This window comes from Pan paniscus, chromosome 7 (genome assembly GCF_029289425.2).
Source record: "Pan paniscus chromosome 7, NHGRI_mPanPan1-v2.0_pri, whole genome shotgun sequence".
NCBI lineage: Eukaryota > Metazoa > Chordata > Mammalia > Primates > Hominidae > Pan > Pan paniscus.
This window is the reverse complement of record NC_073256.2, coordinates 85178868-85199287: the sequence shown is the minus strand read 5'-3', so window position 1 is coordinate 85199287 and position 20420 is coordinate 85178868. Positions and strand designations below refer to the sequence as shown.

Below are 20420 nucleotides of genomic sequence, written 5' to 3'. Positions count from 1 at the left end.
TAGTCTGTTCACAGATAACAGACAAACATTTGTTCCGTAATGACCATTGTCACTTTGGGAATGTATTGTGTTGCCGAATGAAATTCCATTTTCAGTAGCTTTAGATTGAGCCACCATTTCCCTGTGTCCTGGGCTTGATACCTCAGTATTTTTCTCTCTTTTGTCCTCTATTTGACTAATCACCAAGTTGTATTATTGTTATTTATTTCTTCACCATGTTTCTTACACCCATCCTTTCCTTATTCCCACTGCGTCGATGGGAATAGACAACATTTTTTTTTTAATTTATTTGAACTCTGGGGATCAATTGTCTTGTTATTCCCTTCTCTCTTTCTCTCTGTCTCTGCTCACTCACTGTCACTCTCATTTTTCCTTAATCTCTCCTCATTCTTAAAAACCTACTGCTTGAACTTCCTACGGCATCTGTTTAGCTATCAAGTCCAGCCTCTCTACCTGATGTGTTAGGACTCTCTAGAATCTGGCCTGACTTAGCTACGACATGAAATGCTTATTATAGCAAGGCACAGAGCAGAGGCAAGAGAGGATCACAATGTTTCCCCTCCTCTTCCATTCCTTTTTTTCTCTTCTTTGCCTCTATCCTCTTTCCCTCTCTCTTCCTCTTTCTCTTCTTTGCCAAGTGGCCACCTTCATTATATTTCCAAATTGTGTCATACAGATCATTAGATTAAAAACAGCTATTTTTATTTGAAAAGGACATACTTTATCACCAAGCCTCAGCTCAAGCCATTTCTTTTGCCATCTTGGAACAAAAATGTAGCTTTTGTGTTTTGTGTTTGTGCAGTTTCTCTGTTCTATATTCTGTGTTAAGCATCTTATTTTATTATCTCATTTAATCTTTATAACAACCTTTTGTGATAAACTTAACTCCATTTTACAGAGAAGGAAACTGAGTCAAAGTAAAATAAAAAGATTTAATCTGTTTGATACTGGGTCCATATCATAAATCTCCTTTACTAAATCTAAATATCACATATGAAAAAGAATGTGATAACACATGTAAAGCCTCTAGGCATCCCAAGTAAAAAATATTACATGTCCTGTGCTTTCATTTATCTGTTATATTCAGAAAACTTTCTTTTCTTTTACCAGCATAAAGTTCTTAGAAGAAAAAAAGAGAATATGATTTGTAGGGGGCCTGTCTTTTGTGGGATGCACTTTTTATAAGATGAAAGTTAAAAGCTGGTTTCAAGAATTTCTGGATGCACGGTAAAGCACATCTGTTTACAGGGACATTCTGTTCAGGAGAAGATTAATTATTGGCAGGTGAAGGTTAAGGGTGAAACTTTAAATTGGCAAGAAGTCTATTCAGAACACATGTTATATGACAGAAAGGTGATTGGGAAGCAAAGGCATATTTGTGATAGGAGTTTGAAGATAATATCTAGAGGTGCACACTTCTAAAGTAACTGATCAATAAATGTACATTGGAATGCAATTAGTCTTTTCCCACCATAATTCTGGTATAGCTAATATCTTTTAATTGTGTAACCTTTAGTTTTACTTTAAATTAATATAGCAGATTATGCCTGTAACATCATACCAAAAAAACTGGACAATAAACAGAACTCTTTGTATTTCAGATTTCCATTTTGGTTTTTAAGAATGGGCTGAATGTGCCAGTGTTGTTCAGGAAAATGGGAAGACACTTAGACTGAATAATCTTTGAGCCTCTGTCATCAAAGGAATACAAGGAGATTTTCCTGAGTTCTTGAAACAAACCTGTCTCAGAAATTATTTGCATACTATGAAGTGGAAAAAGTTGCATGTATTAGTAACCCTATTTACTGATTGGAAAGATCACAGGACAAAATAAAAAAAATAGTTCAGAGTTTCCATTAATTCTAGCAACAGAACTAGCATCTGGCTACAGCAGTTTGTTGCTCAGCTGAAGATTTGGTCAATGCCAACAAAAGAATAGAGCAAAACAAAGAAGAGCGAGAGGAAAACTACATGACAGTAGATGAAATCTACATCAGAGTCCATTGCTTAAGAACAGACAATTCAATTGTTATGGTATAATGTGATTGGATATGTAATAAGACAAATCCCCATCTTACAAGGATACTGTTTTATGAAAATGTCTAGGCTTGCTCATGAATTGATTGTCCATCCAGCTTTAGAATGTTTTTTAGTTTATATTCAACAAGAGCCATGTGGACTCTTGCCAGTTCCCAAACTCCACTCCCATCACAAGCCTTCTAACTTTATTTTAGAATTTGATTAGTATGACCCAAAATTTATAGATTTATTTTGAGAGAGTCTACCTTTTACAATTAAAACTTTTGATTGAGAAACACAATGTGTCTGTTCATTTATTCTGCACAGAGATTTAGTATTAATCTCACCCACAGCAGTTAAACAGTAGCATGTCCAAGTCCCTTAGATTCATATTTTAGAAAATGTAGACATAGTTTCCTACAGGTTTGTACCTGTGTAGTAAACAAAAACAAAAATAAAACAGCACAAGAAAAATTTAACCTTTGAAGGTAAAGCGAAGAGCTACATTTTTTTTTTTAATTAAAAGTGGCTTAGGGCTGGTGTGGTTGCTCACACCTGTAATACCAGCACTTTGGGAGGCTGAACTGGGGGGACCACTTGAGGCTAGGAGTTTGAGACCAGCCTGGGCACCATAGTGAGACCCAGTCTCTAAAAAATTAAAAATAAAAAATAGCTGGATATGGTGGTGCATGCTGGCAGTCCTAGCTACTCATGAGACTGAGGCAAGAGGATCACTTGAGCCCAGAAGATGGAGGCTGCTGTAAGCTATGATCTTGCAATTGCCCTCCAGCCTGGATGAGAGAGTGAGACATTGTCTCAAAAAATTAAATTAAATTAAAATTTAAAAAGTTTAATACACTGCTGTGCAGGAGTACATGGACCACATATTTAGAGGGCAACGAAGACTAGCTTAGCGGCTACAGGTGATGATGGTGTCAAATGTGATTGTTAATGCCTCTCTTTGAAAATTTGATAGATATGTTTGCTAGGGAGAGGGAGGGATATCCAGAAATACTGCCTTACCCATCATCCCAGGCAGTTCCAGTTTCTTTCCTCTCCCTGGCTGAGGGCAGGTGCAGACCAGATGATCAGAAAGCTAGAACTGAATATCCAATGTCTAAGGACATATTTGCTAAGTGGCATTCAGTGCCTTGTTAGAGAATTTCACAGTCAGCTGCCCTTCCAGGGAAAAGGCAGAAATAGAAGGTTCAATGTTTGATGATGGGTGCAGAGTTTGGGAATGGTAAGGGGTTCAAGCTGATTGCTTTCAGCTTTTTTGTTAAATTTGGTTTGAAGGTGAAGTCTAAATGGTATCTTGCTTTATCAATTACTTCTGGAAGCTCGATCTGACTCTCTACAATGTTTTGCCAAGTTTTTATTAATATTTCTTTCTAGATGGTGAGCCAGGAGGAAAGAAGGGAAGCACATGACCCTTAGTGAATCCAAATCCCTGCTAGGGTACAGGGATGGGGTCCTTTGTTCCCCAACAGCACAGCACGGTGGCCCAGGACCTGCTCTTTATTATCCTTGGTGCAGGACCCAGGGCTTCATGCTTCATTTCTCCCTCAACGTGTATTTAACTGTCACTACTGTCCCTACAGAGCCATTAGCTCAGTTGCTCCAAATCCCTAAATGCCAAGAGCACCTCCATCCTTCTCTCTCTCACTTTCTCTCCCTTGCTCTCTCCCTCCTTTCCTTATTCCCCTGCCTTTGGTGGCAGAAGAAAATGCTAAAGGAAGGCACATCATAAATACATAGGATTAATGTCTGACATAGCTGAATGATTGTCATTCCTGCATCCTAGGTCTGGATCTACATATGCACCAATCAACCCTCTCTCACTTCCATTTATTGAACATACAATACTGGATATGCACTGAGCTAGGTGATTTATGTGTTTTCTTTACAATGTTCCCAAGATAAGTACTCCTATCTGTATTTTACAGAGGAAGGAGCTGAATCTCAGAATGGGTCAGTTCGCTGTCCAAGGCCACACAGCTAGAGAGGTGGTCCCTGGATTAGAACACAGGTCTGTTTGAACCCAGAGCCTGTACTCTCCTGCTCCAAAGCCATATTTGGGATTTTATGATAGAGCAGCAGCCAATACATGTAATTTCTACTACAGTTAAAGCTGAACTTCATAGGGATTTTTCGTATAATACTTAAGCTTAATCTGGGGCAATTATTTCACTTTCTGCCTTAGGGGCATTTTCCTTAAGTTTCCCCCAAATAAAACCCACTGAGTTTCATTTTTTTTTTTTTTCGTTTCCTGTCCTGGGTGGGGAGGAAGCTACTGGAGCCGGTGAATGGCTCTAAATTGGGGTAACTCTAGAGAGGAAATTGTCTTGAGTGTTCGAATGTCCTGGTGAGTTTAGTAAGCACACTTATTAGGGTCTTCTGTGGGTCATTAAAGTGGACCAGGCCAGTCCCTGTCACTCCACCTGAGAAGTCAAGGAATAAACAAGCAAACTATAGAGCAGAATAAAAAATAAAGCAATTGTTTTAAGTGCAATCCATAGATAACCAGTGGTCAACATGAAGGGAAGAAAAGCATTGCTGGAAGAGGTAGCGGTCAGAGAGGCTTCTCAAAGGAGGTGGAACTTAAGCTGAAACTTTGAAGGATGAATATATAGAGGTGATAAGGATGAACTGAGTGGGGCATTTTACACACAGGCTTATGAATGTAGACTTAGAAGGAACCGTGCACATGATGACAAACTCATTTTAAAGACAAGATAGAAAACTAGAGTGGTTAGGGCTGAAAGAAAAGGCTAGAAAGTGGAGATGCTGTGCTGCCCACTTTAGCTGGAAGGAAGGGTAGACTTCTGAGGTTGTGGGGATGTGGCGGGGAGAAATGGTTGGAAAGTTCGGGCCAAATAACAGAAGGCCAGCACATTAGAATAGGACTGAAATTCATTTTATGGGTAGTAACGGTTTATGTGGTAACTTTCAGACTAGAAGAGCTTTGATGAAAGTGACATTTTAGGAAGCTGAGTCTGCAGTAGTAGACAGAAGAGGGAAATGGAGGCAAGTGGACCATTTAGGAGGCTGTTGCAATGGCCCACACGTGAGATGATCATTGCACTGGGATGGTAGCTATGGGCCACATGTGGGAGACATTTTAAAGGAAGGACTCACAGAATTTGATGACAGACTGGCTATAGGGGAGAGGGAAATATGAGAGAGGAAAAAAAAGGCTAACAGGCGAATTCCCCACCTCCTCAGGATATTAAGATAGATTAAAAAGAATTTAAATAGGAAACATATTTCAGGACAAATTTTTTCAATAAGATATCTCCTTTCAAAAATTTTCATGGTTCTAACCTAAATAAAAGGTGAATTTACCACATGATCATAGACTTAGTTTCATACACGAGCCTCCTTCTCCCCAAAGTCAATAATGATAAAAGCGACCATCTATTTAGAGTCTGGTTTTAAAATTTTTAATCCCCTTAAATTTACTTCATGTTCTCCACACAAAAATATTGCACAGGGGAAAAAAAAACCAGATGTCCTGAGCTGACCCTTTGGTTGGCCTCATCTATGTGGCGATGGTTGGGGAAATCTCAATACTATATATAACTTAGTATCAGAAATCTTGCTTTATGGTTTTTTTTTGTTTTTTAGACGGAGTTTCACTCTTGTCGCCCAGGCTGGAGTGCAATGATGCGATCTCGGCTCACTGCAACCTCCGCCTTTCGGGTTCAAACAATTCTCCTGCCTCAGGCTCCCAAGTAGCTGGGATTACAGGTGTCCACCACCGTGCCTGGCTAATTTTTGTATTTTTAGTAGAGATGGGGTTTTACCATGTTGGCCAGGCTGGACTTGAACTCCTGATCTCAGGTGATCCACCCGCCTCGGCCTCCCAAAATGTTGGGATTACAGGCGTGAGCCACTGTGCCCGGTCCTAGGATTTTTAAAGAATAAACCCATTTTCAATATAAAACACAGAAGAAACAAACCTCTAACCCTTCCAATATGGATACATAATTAGGGAAGGAAATAGGAAATGTCCCATTTGCCACTTGTCTCTACTATTATGATGGAAATGGCTACAACAATCTGCATGAAGTCACTTACATTTTCTTAGAAGGAAAACAGAGTAGAACCCTTCTAGTTTCCTGATGGAGATTCCTACTCATAACCTACCATGGATTCAGTGAATACCTGGACTAATGTATTTTGGTATTGCACACCACCATAAAAATGAATTTTGTCACTTTCACAAATCAAGCTTTCAGATCACTTTTCACCTCTAAGATCTGTCACCTTAGTGCATACCGAGGGCACATTTCAGATCTCCTCAACCTCCATTATTTTTCGCTTCTCTGGAAGGGATATCCTGTGTGCTCAAACACTTTCACAGCTGGTAGAATGCTGATGGGAACTTCATGTGTATTACCAGCACAAGTGCTGTCAGGAAGAAACCAAATGTCAAACTGAGGTATGTAGAGGTCGCCATAAATATGTCTCTGCATGTTTACCACCTGGGACAGTAGATTTTGATTTTGACAAGAAGCTGGGATTGCCCTGTGGACACTGTGTTTCAAGCAAGCCCTTTCAGTTCACAAAGTAACTTCACATTACCCTGTTAGGGGGACAAAAACACGGCTGCCGTTTCAAGGTGTGAATTTATTATCTCTCCACACTTCCTTTCTTGTTTCCATCCTGCCTAATCCTGTGTACAATTGTTTTTTCAGGGGAATTGTCCCATATTGTCAAAGTCCTGTCCAGGCAGCCCTGTGATCGATCTGCAACATCAGGGATGTATGCTGGTGGGGCACCTGTTGCTAAATAGCACCTTGCCTCTGTTAGATGCCATCATGCCACATCTCAGGGAGGAAAATCCGATCTGTGAGGAGGCACTTGACTTTCTTGTGAAATATTTCTGCAGTAGTGAAAAATGGTATTGGTAGTTAGCACCATGCATGCTATATGCTGTCCATGTAGTTCTAATCCTGATACAACACGAGATATTAGCTTGCCTTTCTGCCTTTATTTTTTAAAACCTCATTTCCATTGTAAAGCCAAAATGGAATGACTGGAATTCCAAAAGACTTCAGCTTATGAACTTGGATCTATTTTGGTTATGTAATATTGGGAATCAGATAATACTCAGTCAGAATAACTGCCTGGGTATTTATGAGGATAATTTCTCATTGAAGAAGAAGTTTGAGAGTATAACTGGAGAACATTTTGAATAAAAATTAAAGACCATATTAAAATATTGTTTTAATGTTAACTTTTTTTAAAAAAGGATTTTAAAAAAATTAACCGCATGGTTGCAAAAATATGTATAATGCAACTTGAAACATAATTTTACAGGCATCTTTATGCAATCAAATATTAAAATCACAAAGCACTAGCCATAAATCCTGTTATTCAACCTACCAAACAGCTCTTATTTCAGAACAGCTTATATACAATATTATTCATAGAATCTCTCACCTGCAAAGGGTGAGGATAATGCTGGGTTTCTCTGCCAAATGTGAAAGTCCAGTAGGAGCCAGAATCTCTGTATACCACAGGTATATGAATGTTGCTATCGGAGGGCAAGTATATTAGGGTAGCAGAAGTCTCATTGGCTCACCTATCTTGCTAGAAAATTTGGAAAATAAAAAATTTTATGTTTTGATCCCTATGAAAATAGAGCCTGAATTGAAAGGCCTTTTTTTTATACTACGAATTAAACATAGCATATAAACCCCCTTCTTATATTTATAAATAGTTCAATTCAATTTTGGTGGGTGCTTTTGGTAGAGCCGTCACGGCTACTCACATATATGATGACAACTCATTTTATGTTGCTCAGGCACCAGATGACTATTAATTTCCAATGACTAGTTTATAATTAAATCCTTTCTGTCTGTTTATAACCAAACCTGAAAATCTATTTACGTTTAATTAACACTTCACTTAGCCGGTCTAAAACCTATAAATGTAGTGACTCTTAATGATCCATTACAGAGATGCTACTTTAGTTTTCCATGACTTGTAAAACTTTCACAAACAGATCTGCAAATCAATTACCTCCATCTGCTTTCCCTGCAGCTGCAAGAGGGCTATGTTAAAGAGCATTTTCCTCCTTCTTCCTTCTCTGCTTTTCTTCCAGCTCTAAGCATTTTTGTTTTAAAGCCGACCTAGCGGCTGTTCAGAGGGTAGCCCCTTCTCTTCAGGAGTTTCCAAACTTTAGAGTCAATCTCCAAAAATATTTTAAAACACCCTTTGCTCTGTCATAAATCAGACATAATCTACCTTGCACAAATCGGTGAAGAAAGCACTTCCACCTCTGCCAGCAACTCAGTAATAGACCCTTCAAAGAATCTTTATAAATTGAGCAGTCAAATGCAACAGTTTGAAAGTGAATTTTAATTTTGAAAGCTAAAACAAATCCTTTCTCAGCCTTATCTATCCTCTACAAGCAAGTTATAGCTCCTGTTTTGAGTATACAAGGGGGATATGAAAAGGTACAAACGCGGCTCCCAAAGATATTTTCTTAGCTACACCTTCAAAAGCAAGGCATGAGGAGTGTTAGTTCTACAAAGACAGCCAAGCATCAAGCTATGCTCACTGTCATCTGTCAGCCGTACAATAGCAGCATTGATAGGACAGCAACAACTGGCTTTGACAAGTGTGCCGTGCTAGCATTCCATTCAAAACTATGCTAAAAGAGAGAGGAGGAGAGAAGCATTCAATGTCTTTTACTTTACCTGAAAAAAAAACCTGCTTTTCTTGTGTCTGCTGAAAATGAATTCCTCCTTTTCCTCCAAAAGCAAAGTAGTTCTATTGCCTGCGACTCTCACTTGGAGAAGACCACACAGCTCCAGCAAGGCAGCCTTCCTTCTCTTAATCCCCACTCGAATGTGATGACACACACTAACCCCAACCATCTGTTGAAACACGTCCTCAAGCACTCAGCACAGTGGTGTGTCAAGACGGGCTGCCCAATCCAATTGCTGGGGCTGGGTGTCTCTTACGGATTGGAGGCTGAGGGCAGGGCTGAAACTGGAGGTCTGAGAACTCCCAGTCAAGTAACCTGAGATTTTCAGAGAGAAAGGACTGCTATAAAAAGAGGAGAAGTGGGAGGTGCTACAGAGAAGGTGGAGGGAATGAATTATTCTGATGACCAGTTGTGCGTTACTTTTCACAACTCCTCGTGCTCCCCCTGGGATGATGGGGACCCTCAGTGGGATGCACAGAAACCCTAAACATTTTTACTGCCGGTCTATGGAAGGGCCATCTCAGCAAGACGTTTTCCCTTCCATAGGAGATAAAAGGTTCATCTTGACTTGCTGATAAAGGGTTAATGTAGGAGTAGTTGGCACTGAAATGTGACATCTACATTTTGAAATCTAAACTCCTACCTTCCTTTGATTAGATCGTGGCTGCCTCCAACATTCCTGGCAAGGAGGGGGTGGGGGCGCAGCTAAGAGCAGAAACTTCTCTATTCCCACACACAGCTCTTCACTGTTTGCCACAGGCTGAACTTCAGAAATAGTCAATGAAAATCATTTTCGTTTCTACTCATGTAAAATAGCACGCGCTCCCATAGATAAAGGTGGCTTTTTAAATCACTTGCTGCTTTCATAGACATCTCTTTGTAAAAGCACTTTGGTACCAGAGGGCTGCACTCTGTCATTGATTATTTTTATTGGCTTCTAGTTAATTGCACTTATAATGTCCATATAGCTCAAACAGCTCATTAACAATTTTGCTTTGAAATGTTTTCAATTTTTGGTCATTTCAATACCTTCTTCTTAGGTGCATTTTTTTTTTTTTTTTTTTGGTTTTCTGAACTGTTTAATGAAACTAAGTACTTTGACAGCAGTCTGAACCAGAAAATGGCTATACTTGTCACAGTACTTTAAGAAGATATCTGGAAATCAATTAATTGCCACAAATCTCACAATTTCAAAACTTCCATCAGATATCTAAGGAATTTTGATAAACTGAAAGAGAAAATAGGAATTTTAAATACTACCAACTTCCTGACAGTGTCTGTGGGAAGCCAACATTTTAAGTATTGCACCTTTTGTATTTCTTTGAAATGGGAGGGGGATTGTTTTAAAAAAAACAAAAAAACTCTTAAACTTGCCTAATGCCTTAAAATTTAGACTATAAATAGTTATCTAATATGGGCATGCTAGTATCACAAGGAGAATTATTTCAGTTTCTAGCAACATGGATTTGACTAGCTTGTGTTTTTCCAGAATTTTTGTGTGTGGTATTATATTAAGATACTTAAAAATTATTCCGGGTGCAATTTTCTGAAGTACAAAATTAGAAAACTAATTTTTCTGCAGTGCATTTTTTTCTTATAATTGAGTTATAAAGAAGAAGGAGGGAAGAAAAAGAATCAGAAGTTGGAGTCCTGATTCATTTGCTCAATTGCTTCTCAGAAGTGATTATGAGGTGTCTGTTTCACAATATATTGTGTATTCACTAAACTACTCCTGATCAGCTAAGTCCAGATACATAATCAACACAAACATTTTCAACAATGGCAAGTGGCACAACAGGGCTCTAACTTCCCTTGGGCATCATAAAATTTTTAATAGTGCCAATTATTGGAAGGTATTTTTTTTTCCTATTTTGGCAGGAGGGGGTTTAATCCAACCAGACCTATGTCTGGAAATCTGGATTACCTCAACTGCATAGATTTTGAAGACCCCAGAGACATTATTAAGGTAGTTCACATTCTCTTAAACTGTAAATTGAGTTACAAAAGTAAAACCTAAGAAACTGTACAGATGTGGAATCAAGAAGCTTTATCAACCCTGTGCTTGTAACACACTGTCTATAAGGCATTCCCAAATGGGCCTGGTTCTGACCTACATTATTGTTTAAAGTGCTTTTTAACACGGACATTTTATTCTATTATTAATTGTAGATCTTTTCATTAAAACTCAGTCACTGCTTCTCTTTTATTGATAACTTCAGCTATTTACACGATTTAATACTTGCTTTAAAATAAAAAATACAAGGATGCAATAGATGTGGTTGTTTGCTATGATCTTAATACTTGCTTCTGCAGTAGCTGTAAACGCTACCTTTGGAAAGTATTGTAAGAGTGAGTCCACAAAGGCACATTTTTCGTTGTTGCTCTGAAATGCTTTTGTTAGGGAAAATCAACTCAAACAAAAACCTGAAGCTGGTGCTGCAGGATAAGGTCCCAGCTCCCCTTCTCTCTGTAGCCTGCTTTAGTGCTCAGCGGAGTGTCAGTTTAGAAGTTAAGAATTTTCCATTACCTCCCTTCCTTTCTCCTTGCCATCTGCAAACAGTTTATTTTTTAAGAAAAAAAAAGTGAAATTGATTCTGTCTTGAAAGATCTAAACCTAAAATACAGCACATTCTAAAAGATGATATGCCGAATTTTCAAGTACATTGAGCAGGGCGAGGTTGTGCACAGAGTGAAGCGCTTCATCATAAGAATTAAGTAAAGACACTCCTAAAATGAAAGATTAATTGTAGGTAACGGTGATATTGAAAAATAGCCCCTCCTATTCTGTTCCCACAGTTAAAATGTCCCTTTACTTATTAGCTCCAATTAGTTTCCATGGTAACCGACCAGCCCTTGTAAACCCCGCACTCTGAGCTTCACTCATCTTTGTCTAGACTGAGCTCACCAGCCTTCTTCCTCCACAGATGGCAGTTTAGCTGAATCTATATCTATACCCATATCTTTTGCACACACATAACTGGCACATAAGTGTCCACATTCACTTTATTACTTGCACAATGGTGGCCAAGGGAGAATGGAAGTGGCATTTAATCCCCCAGCTACAACGCGTGCATCTGCTGCCACACTAATTTTTCCCCCCTCTTGGTTATTGTTTCTTCCAGCCTTTTTCTATTATCAGCTGTTTGCTGCTCGTAATTTCTTTTCAGGGAAGCCAATACAGTATAATAAAAACCTCATTAAACAGAAACACCTATCAGCCTCGGAGAAAGCCCTAAACTACCCCTTTTTGTTTAAAGAATCATTAAAGTGAAAAAGAAAAACCACTTGTTTGTCATGCTTGAAAAAAAGAGAACAAAGCCAACATAAAGGTTTACCAAGCCAGGGGGCTAATATGAAGATTTAATGCACTTAAGACACCGTGTTTCTTTCCCCCTTGAGCTGCCTATTGGCCAAGAATCCCAACTTGAGCACAGTAAACAAATGATCAGGGAGGCGGAGAGAGCTGGCCCCTCCACACACTTGGTGGGGAGGGAGGTGACGGGGATCTGCCGGCATCTTCGTGGTCGCAGGCTGCTCTGTGCCACTGTGCCAGTGGGGGCCGGCAATACTGCTGGATTCCCCCGAAGTCAGCTAGTGTGTGTACAGAAGAAGTGAGTGGGGAAGGCCTTAGGCAAATGCTTGAAATTGTGAGAACTCAGCAAGCCATGGGCTGTTATAATTTGTGCTGACTTTAGCTCTTTGGACACAAGTCACTTTTAATTCAGTGTTATTTTGAGGTAAACCATCCCTTACTTATAAGAACTGGGAAGATGTCCACAGTTTAGGAAGCCAATCTTTTGTGATGGCCATGTTTAATCTTGGTAAAAGTAAGTCAAAATGGTAGCATTAGATTTCTCCTTTTTGTATCACCTCTGCTACCACCATTTTTCCAACATGCAAATAATGATTGCAAATAAGATTCCCGCAATTGCAATGATGGAATGTTTTATTCTTAAAATAGTTTCTGAGGTTAGCTTCTGAGCTCATCTGTAATCTAAATATTAGAAATAGAAAAGAAAAAGTTCTGATCTCCAATGTATATTATAACTTATAGGATATAGGAACCTGTGATGATCCTTATACTGACACTTTCTTTTCTTTTGATGATTCCTAAACCTAACCTAACTTCCTTCAGTTTTGTCCTTTAAATAAATGACAAATGACATCTAAAGTTCTATGACACCAGAAGCACGTATAACTATTAGCTCATTGCCATTTGTATCATAAAGTGTCTGTAGATACACAATAAATCTTGTAACTTGGAACATCCTACATATCTCAATTACTCCAGGCTACACAACTTCCAATATTCTCTTATTCTCTTCCAACTAAACTTTACGGCCTTTATTTACATTGAACCAAGTCATTCTCAGAGAGAAAAGGGAAATTACTGCTTGTTAAATGAATTCACATGCGATGCCGCAGCATTAGGCTTGCTCATGTTTGCAGTGACTGCATAGCTACATGGGAGGTGGCACTGGAGCTAGTGGTAGTGTTCATCGCAGATGAATAGTTTTGTCACTGAAGTGAAGTTCCCTCCAGGAAGTACAAGCCTAAAGCATGCTGAAAAGGGTTGTGTAGCTGCACTGTAAATAATTTTAGGAGGGCAAGTTTGGGTGGTAAATCACTTAGGACAAAACAGTGACCCACACACGGAATAATTTAATGAAAGATAATAGATTCAATAGTATTGTGACAAATAGGATACTGAAATTTTTAGAAACCTATTCTGAATCCATATTTGTGGAAATTAGTGTTTGGGGCATTGGGCTTCAGTCTTCATTTTAGCAGATAATTAAATTTATGAGACATAAAAATAGAACATGTTGATATCAAGTAAGAGGAAAATGTGAATTTCAGCAGTAGGAGCTCGAGGTTTTGTTTGATATACCTGGAGGGAGGGTTGAGGGTATTTGACATGTATATACCCTAAACCAAATGAGTCAAATAATTATCTTTAATTTGTAATTAATACATTCCCTGATTAAGGTGAGTAGTATGAATGAAAGTGGAAAACTGAATGCAGCCATAAGTATCACACATGTCTCAGAAATGCAGTAGAATTCTGCTTTTGGAAGGAATAATAGACAAAATTAAATTCCTTTATTTTAGAGAGGAGCAAAGTGAAGCCCAGGAAGGCATAAGGGTAAGATCTCAGTCATTGGTGGAATTGGGAATATACCCCAAGATTTAATCCATTAGCTCTTATAGCTTTCTCTCAATAATAGCATGTACTTTTATTAGAAACAATATTCAGAATGGCAAAGACTCTCTTAAACTGGAGTAGTTCTGTTTTCTTGGCGCTATATAATTTGAGAAGTCAGTGTGAATTTAGATGCACAAAATACCTATAGATACGCAGTATTTCTTCTTTTTTATGTCTTTATGTAGTATTTCTTCTTTAAGCCATCAGAGTGCTTAAAAGGCATGAGAATTGTTAGGCAGATGTAATAATAAACACAACTGAGCTTTACTTAATAATTATTAGATAATGTGATTTTTTTTTTCTTATAGCCACATCTTATTGTAAAAAGTAGAGTAGATCCCAGGGGATACATCCCTTCCCTTTTTTACTTTTATGTATTTTTTTCAATATTTCAGATTTGAGATTTTGGGGTATCTCAATGAGATTAATGCTATATAGATTTTGGAAGAGACAAACATCTCATCCTGAACTGAAAATTTTTCTTGCCAGACAATTAGAATATAGGGCAGGAACACGCCTCCCTTATTTACCTAATGTTTGGGAAATTAACAATGGCACATTGCTCCTCAACCAGGATTGAGTTTTAAAAAGTAACACTGCTTTTCTGACATTTATTTGAAATTTTTTAATGTAAAGCTAAGTCTCAGACGAGTTGAAGAAATAAAAACTTTAGCAGCAAAATCATAATCATTGAACCAACACAGCAGAAGATAATAGAAAGATGGATACAAAGGGCAAAAGAAATACTGTTAAAAAACACAAACGAAAAACTGTTAGTGCAAGAAAAAGAGGAGAGGGAAGTTTCTTTCTTTTAGGCCTCAAAGGCAATTTACTTTAAAACCTTAAAACTCTTTGGGAGCAGAAACTGTATCTTATCATCTTTGCTTCCCTTCTCTCTAGAATTTAGCATAATGCATTTAAATGATAGGTCTTCAACAAAAGTTTCCAGTGTTAGTGGGTTGCTTGTCTTGGGAGAATTTACACGTGCTGCTTCTGGAACGACATGTTCAGCCTGTCTAAAAAGATTAAGTAACTTTTGAAATCAGTTTGCTGTAGGCTCTTACTTCTGAGTAAACTACTTGCTAAGTACATAGCTCTTCAGCAGCAGAATACAGTCCCTTGACATACTTTCCTTTCTCATTTTAAGGAAGGTAATGTAGGTCTAGCACTCACTCAACACTACCAGGAAGTAAGTACTTGTGTAAAAGTTTCTGAGTAACATATGGAAAACAGCTGGCCACTCAAACTTACTACTATTACTGTCTTTACCAAGAAACCAGGGCTTACAGATGTTTAAAAAATGTTCATTTCCATGGATATAAAGATGTTCTTTAAGTCAGTCGCAATGTCTGGTTGCTTACTCAGTAGGCCGATGTATTTCTGCAAGCTAAATGGAAGGTGGGATTGTGTTAGATTCTTTTAGGAAGATATCCTACGTATTGACATTATTAACCTATCTGTATGGTAAGTCAGTCATCACACACTAGGATATGCTAAAAAACAACTTTATAAAGTAGAAAACTGATATTTTTCTCTTGATAGTTATAAAACGTAGTTTGCTCATTATTTTGACAACCATGATTTTTTCAGACTGTCAAAAGGGCAGTGACAATATTTTTGCAGTTGCTTTTACAGACAGATTTGTCAAGTATTTTCCAACAAACTTAAAAAAAAGGGCACCCCTAAGCGAGTGTTAACTCTTTCTTATGTTAAACAGCTCTTTCTAGTTTAACTTAACAAAAGCTTTGATTTCAAGTGTAAACATGTCAGAAGCTAAAGTTGAAGTAGTTTATTTCCCCTCTCCTTTGCATAAATGCAGATTTTTAATTAATGGATTAATTGCCTTTAATGTCATCAGTTACAATATTAAAGCCAGAAACTCTAAGACAATACACCTTTGAGGTTCATTACCATGGTTCTTATTTATTTTGAAAACAAACAGAATTAATCTAAATCATCTATTCTCTAAAAGAACTTTTTGGATTTTATTTTTTAAGTGTATTAATTTTCTCCTGCTGAAGGAAACCTTGCAAACATTGGCATAGCTTTTAATGGATTATAAAGATATTGTTTGTTGTTCTTGACTCTTTATTCCCAGGCATATCCCCCCAAAATAAGTGTTTCTTCTTCCAAATTTTTACCATAATAAAAATAATAATAGCTAACAATTTTGGAACTGTCACTGTGAATGAGACTTTTTAATGTATTTACCCCAGCTAATTTCATTAACATTCACAATACTCCAATAAGGAAGGTCTTAATAGGATCTGTATTTTACAGACAAGAGAACTGAGGTTTAGAAATATTAAATGCTTTACTTAAGGTCAAACATCTGGCAAGAAGCCGAGCCTGAAATTGAACTCCTACTTTCACAGTTTATCTCACTAATGAATGTGTCCTTTATTAAACCCTCTAATTCCTGTTTATAAAAATTTTAAGGGGGTAAAACCATCATCAAAAGTCTCTATTACTTTACTACAGCCTAACTGTCCTCATGGTATTTGCATGATTATACAGTAAAAGGGAGAGATTTCTGCAAATTGTAGAAATAACTCCCCGTTTTTGCTCTGAAATGAGAGACACAAGTGAACGCTAAAGAAGAATTTTCCTATAACTATCTGTGTCTTGCATTCAATGGGAGGGGTCTCTTTTCTGCACCACACCAGCCCAGTGAAACTGGAATGCTTGGACCCAGCAGGTGCTTAGGTGATATTACATAGCATTGAGACAGGAAAGTCCACCTATTTACCCTTGAGATCCCTACACTGGGGCCTTGGTTGCCTTTCATTTCTCTAAGCCTCTACATGTTTTGCAGGGCCTACTAGCTACATGTATTTGATTTTTAAAAATACGGCAAATATCCCCATGGCAGTCTTAATCATTTCTGACTCCTTTAATTAATCCCAAGGGAATTTAAGTTGGCCTCCATTACTTTCTCAGGACAATATCATGAGTTCTAATACCTAAAATATGTTTGATATCTGTTTAAACCACTGTGAACTCAATTATGGGATTAGAAATTAGATTTAAAAGTAGCCAAAAGGGGTCGGGCGTGGTGGCTCACGCCTGTAATCCCAGCACTTTCGGAGGCCCAGGCGGGCGGATCACGAGGTCAGGAGATGGAGACCATCCTGGCTAACACGGTGAAACCCCTTCTCTACTAAAAATACAAAAAATTAGCCGGGCATGGTGGCGGGCGTCTGTAGTCCCAGCTACACGGGAGGCTGAGGCAGGAGAATGGCGTGAACCCTGGAGGCTCTGGGCAACAGATCGAGACTCCATCTCAAAAAACAAACAAAACAAACAAAAAAACAGTAGCCAAAGGGTAAATATAAATGGTTACAGCATTTTTAAAAAACACTATCTACAGCTTTAATTTTTTTTCTCAGAAATATTTTTTAAATGATTTGTGGCTGGGCGCGGTGGCTCACGCCTGTAATCCTAGCACTTAGGGAGGCCGAGATGGGTGGATCACAAGGTCAGAAGATGGGGACCACGCTGGCCAACACGGTGAAACCCCGTCTTTACTAAAAATACAAAAAAAATTTAGACGGGCGTGGTGGCGCGTGCCTGTAATCCCAGCTCTCCGGAGGCTGAGGCAGGAGAATCACTTGCACCCGGGAGGTGGAGGTTGCAAGTGCGCCTAGATGGCGCCACTGCACTCCAGCCTGGGCGACAGAGGAGACCCCTTAAGTAAATGATTTGCCGAAGTAAGTTAAAAAATTTTGATATGGTACTCTACCTACCACTTTTATTACCCTGCCAATATCACCTAGGATATGAATTTAAGTTGCTTATTTTCCTAGGGTAAATAATTCATTTTTCATAGTCTCCTTTATTGACAAAATTTTAAAAAAATTGCTTTTCCAAAATAAAATATATCTGAGACACAATTTTTAAAGTATCTCGATGGACTTAGGAAAGTATATTTTAGCATTTAAGCATGAAGTCAATCATAATTTTTGTTGTTTGTTTAGAGACAAAGTTGCTCAAGCCCAGGCTGGAGTGCAGTGGTGCTATGGGCTCACTGCAACCTCCGCCTCCAGGGTTCAAGCGATTCTCCTGCCTCAACCTCCCAAGTAGCTGGGACTACAGGCATGCGCCACGACGCCAGGCTAAATTTTGTATTTTTAGTGGAGAAGGGGTTTTGCCGTGTTGGCCAGGCTGGTCTCTAACTTCTGACCTCAAGTGATCCACCCACCTCAGTCTCCCAAAGTGCTAGGATTGCAGGTGTGAGCCACTGTGCCAGCTGAATGAAATATTTTCTAGAAAGAGCCATGTGAATAAATGTAGGGTCTTTTTTTTGGAGAAGGTAAGTTGAAATCAAATAAATCAGTAGACTTGAATTCAAGAGACATTTATTTTTAGAGAAAAGCCCTCTCAGGGCATCTGCTGGTATAAAGTTCCAAATGTCCCACATGTGGAGAGCTCACAAAGGAAGACGCTTCCAAATCCCTATTTTCTGATCATCTTTTACAACAGAAACATTAATCAAGTATTTGTATTTTGCAATCTTGGAAAGCAAAATCTTTAGAAGGACAACAGTATATTTTATTATTGGCTTAAATGCTACGGTTAGCTACTCTTTAGTGCATTATGTAATCACAATTATCAGATACTAAGCTCAAAGAGTCAGAGTCCCTTTGTCACAGATAGCCATGGCTGCAAGGCAGGAAATCAATCAGGAGAGAAATATAGAATTAAATGGAAAAACACATTGGGCTCTGTATTAATGAAGGCTGTTTGAACCTCATTAAAATGAATTCAATATAATATCAAACTCAAAATAGAAGCCCACCCTTCTAGGGGAGAGAGAAAAAGACTGCTTAGACAGTCTTTAACGAAGGGACATTTGGTGTTTGAAATTGTTCAGGTGCTTCTTCTCATCCACACTCTTAAGTCTCTGAATTTGAAGCCCTGAGAATCGCTGTGAAAACCTTGGAATTCTGGCTGGGTACGGTGGCTCATGCCTGTAATCCCAGCACTTTGGGAGGCCTAGGCGGCTGGATCACTTTAGGTCAGGAGTTCGAGACCTGCCTGGCCAACATAGTGAAACCCCGTCTATACTAAAAATACAAAATTAGCCAAGCATGGTGGTGCATCCCTGTAATCCCAGCTACTTGGGAGGCTGAGGCATGAGAATCACTTGAACCCAGGAGGGAGAGGTTGCAGTGAGCTGACATTGCACCACTGCACTCCAGCCTGGACGGCAGAGTGAGACTCCATTTCAAAAAACAAACAAACAAAAAAAAACAACCTTGGAATTCTATATGATCTGAGAGTTATAAAGTGGAAATTTGGAGGCCTGTTCTTAACAGAAAACTGATCTTAACAGCAAACTCTTAGCATGATTGACTTCTATCTATTATCTGAGATTTTTCTGATGAAGATTTAGCTGGTTTAATAGGTGTAGTTTTAAAAATGAGAAAAACTTGCCAGTTATTCCTCAGAGAAGAAATTCCTGACTCATGATGAGGGTATTGGAGCTAGCATGGAAGAGGCACTGAAAGGAGGGTAGAGGGTAGGGATGGTGGGCGAGGCAGGAAGGGGAGTGGAAAGACTGAAGATAAAATCTTTAGCTATCCCCAATTAGAATCGACCTTATCACTAAGCAAGGGAACAAACTCTGAGACTTCTTGCAACATATTTAGTACTGCATAATTTAGTTATAGGACACATCAATCAGGCTTCTGACACTTGTCTCAAAGATAAACACATTTATAACATCCTGCCATTGGGAAAGGGTTTTCATAGTTTCTAGACACCAGGAATCCAAAGTGACTAGGACACTCTGTGTTTTATATATTATTCATGCAAGATTTAAAAATATAAATTAGCCTAAAGTTCATGTTAGCAATATACTTTATAAACATTCAGTCAGTTCCCAAAGTCTTGCTGTATACCCTTGAAAATTAATGCACTTTCAGTTTATAAATATTCAGGCGGTTTCTAAACTCTTCGTATATAACCTGAAAATTAATGTGCTTTCTCATCTCTCTTAGCTTTCTTCTTTGATTCTCACCTCTGCGGTAGTGTCTGGGGACCAGATTTTGCAGACCCCTGCTGGTGATGAGGGAGGAAGATAGGTTGGGGAAAAGTTTCTGGCACATTAAAAAAAAAAAAATGAGGCCAGGTACCGTGGCTCACCTATAATCCTAGAGTTTTGGGAAACTGAGACAGGAGGATTGCTTGAGGCCAGGGGTTTGAGACCAGCCTCGGCAACATAGTGAGACCTAGTCTTTGCAAAAAGTTAAAAAAGTTAGCAGGTCATGCTGGCTTGCTCTTGTAATCACAATGGTTTCCTGTTCTCCTGGCATGAAATTATTTTTTCTCTCCAATCATCATGAACTGCCAAGTCCAAATCAAGCCTGTAACTAAGACTACATCTCCTCCCACCTAGCTGAGCTCTCTAAGTCATCAAGACGCCGGTTATTCAGGAGGCTGAGGTGAGAGGATCACTTGAGTCCAGGAGTT

At 38.7% G+C, this 20420-nt stretch overlaps 1 protein-coding gene across 4 annotated transcripts in view; it reads right to left on the bottom strand.

The window, feature by feature from the left end:
• SULF1 (sulfatase 1) overlaps positions 1-9022 on the bottom strand; it is a 201954-nt gene extending 192932 nt beyond the window's left edge. For 2 of the 4 annotated variants that reach the window (XM_063606807.1, XM_063606806.1), the window contains exon 1: positions 8730-9022. The gene's annotated coding sequence lies outside the window, so the exon portion shown is untranslated. The remainder of the gene's footprint in view (positions 1-8729) is intronic. The other 2 variants (XM_063606811.1, XM_063606810.1) reach the window with 1 other exon arrangement.
• Positions 9023-20420: the final 11398 nt, after the last annotated feature.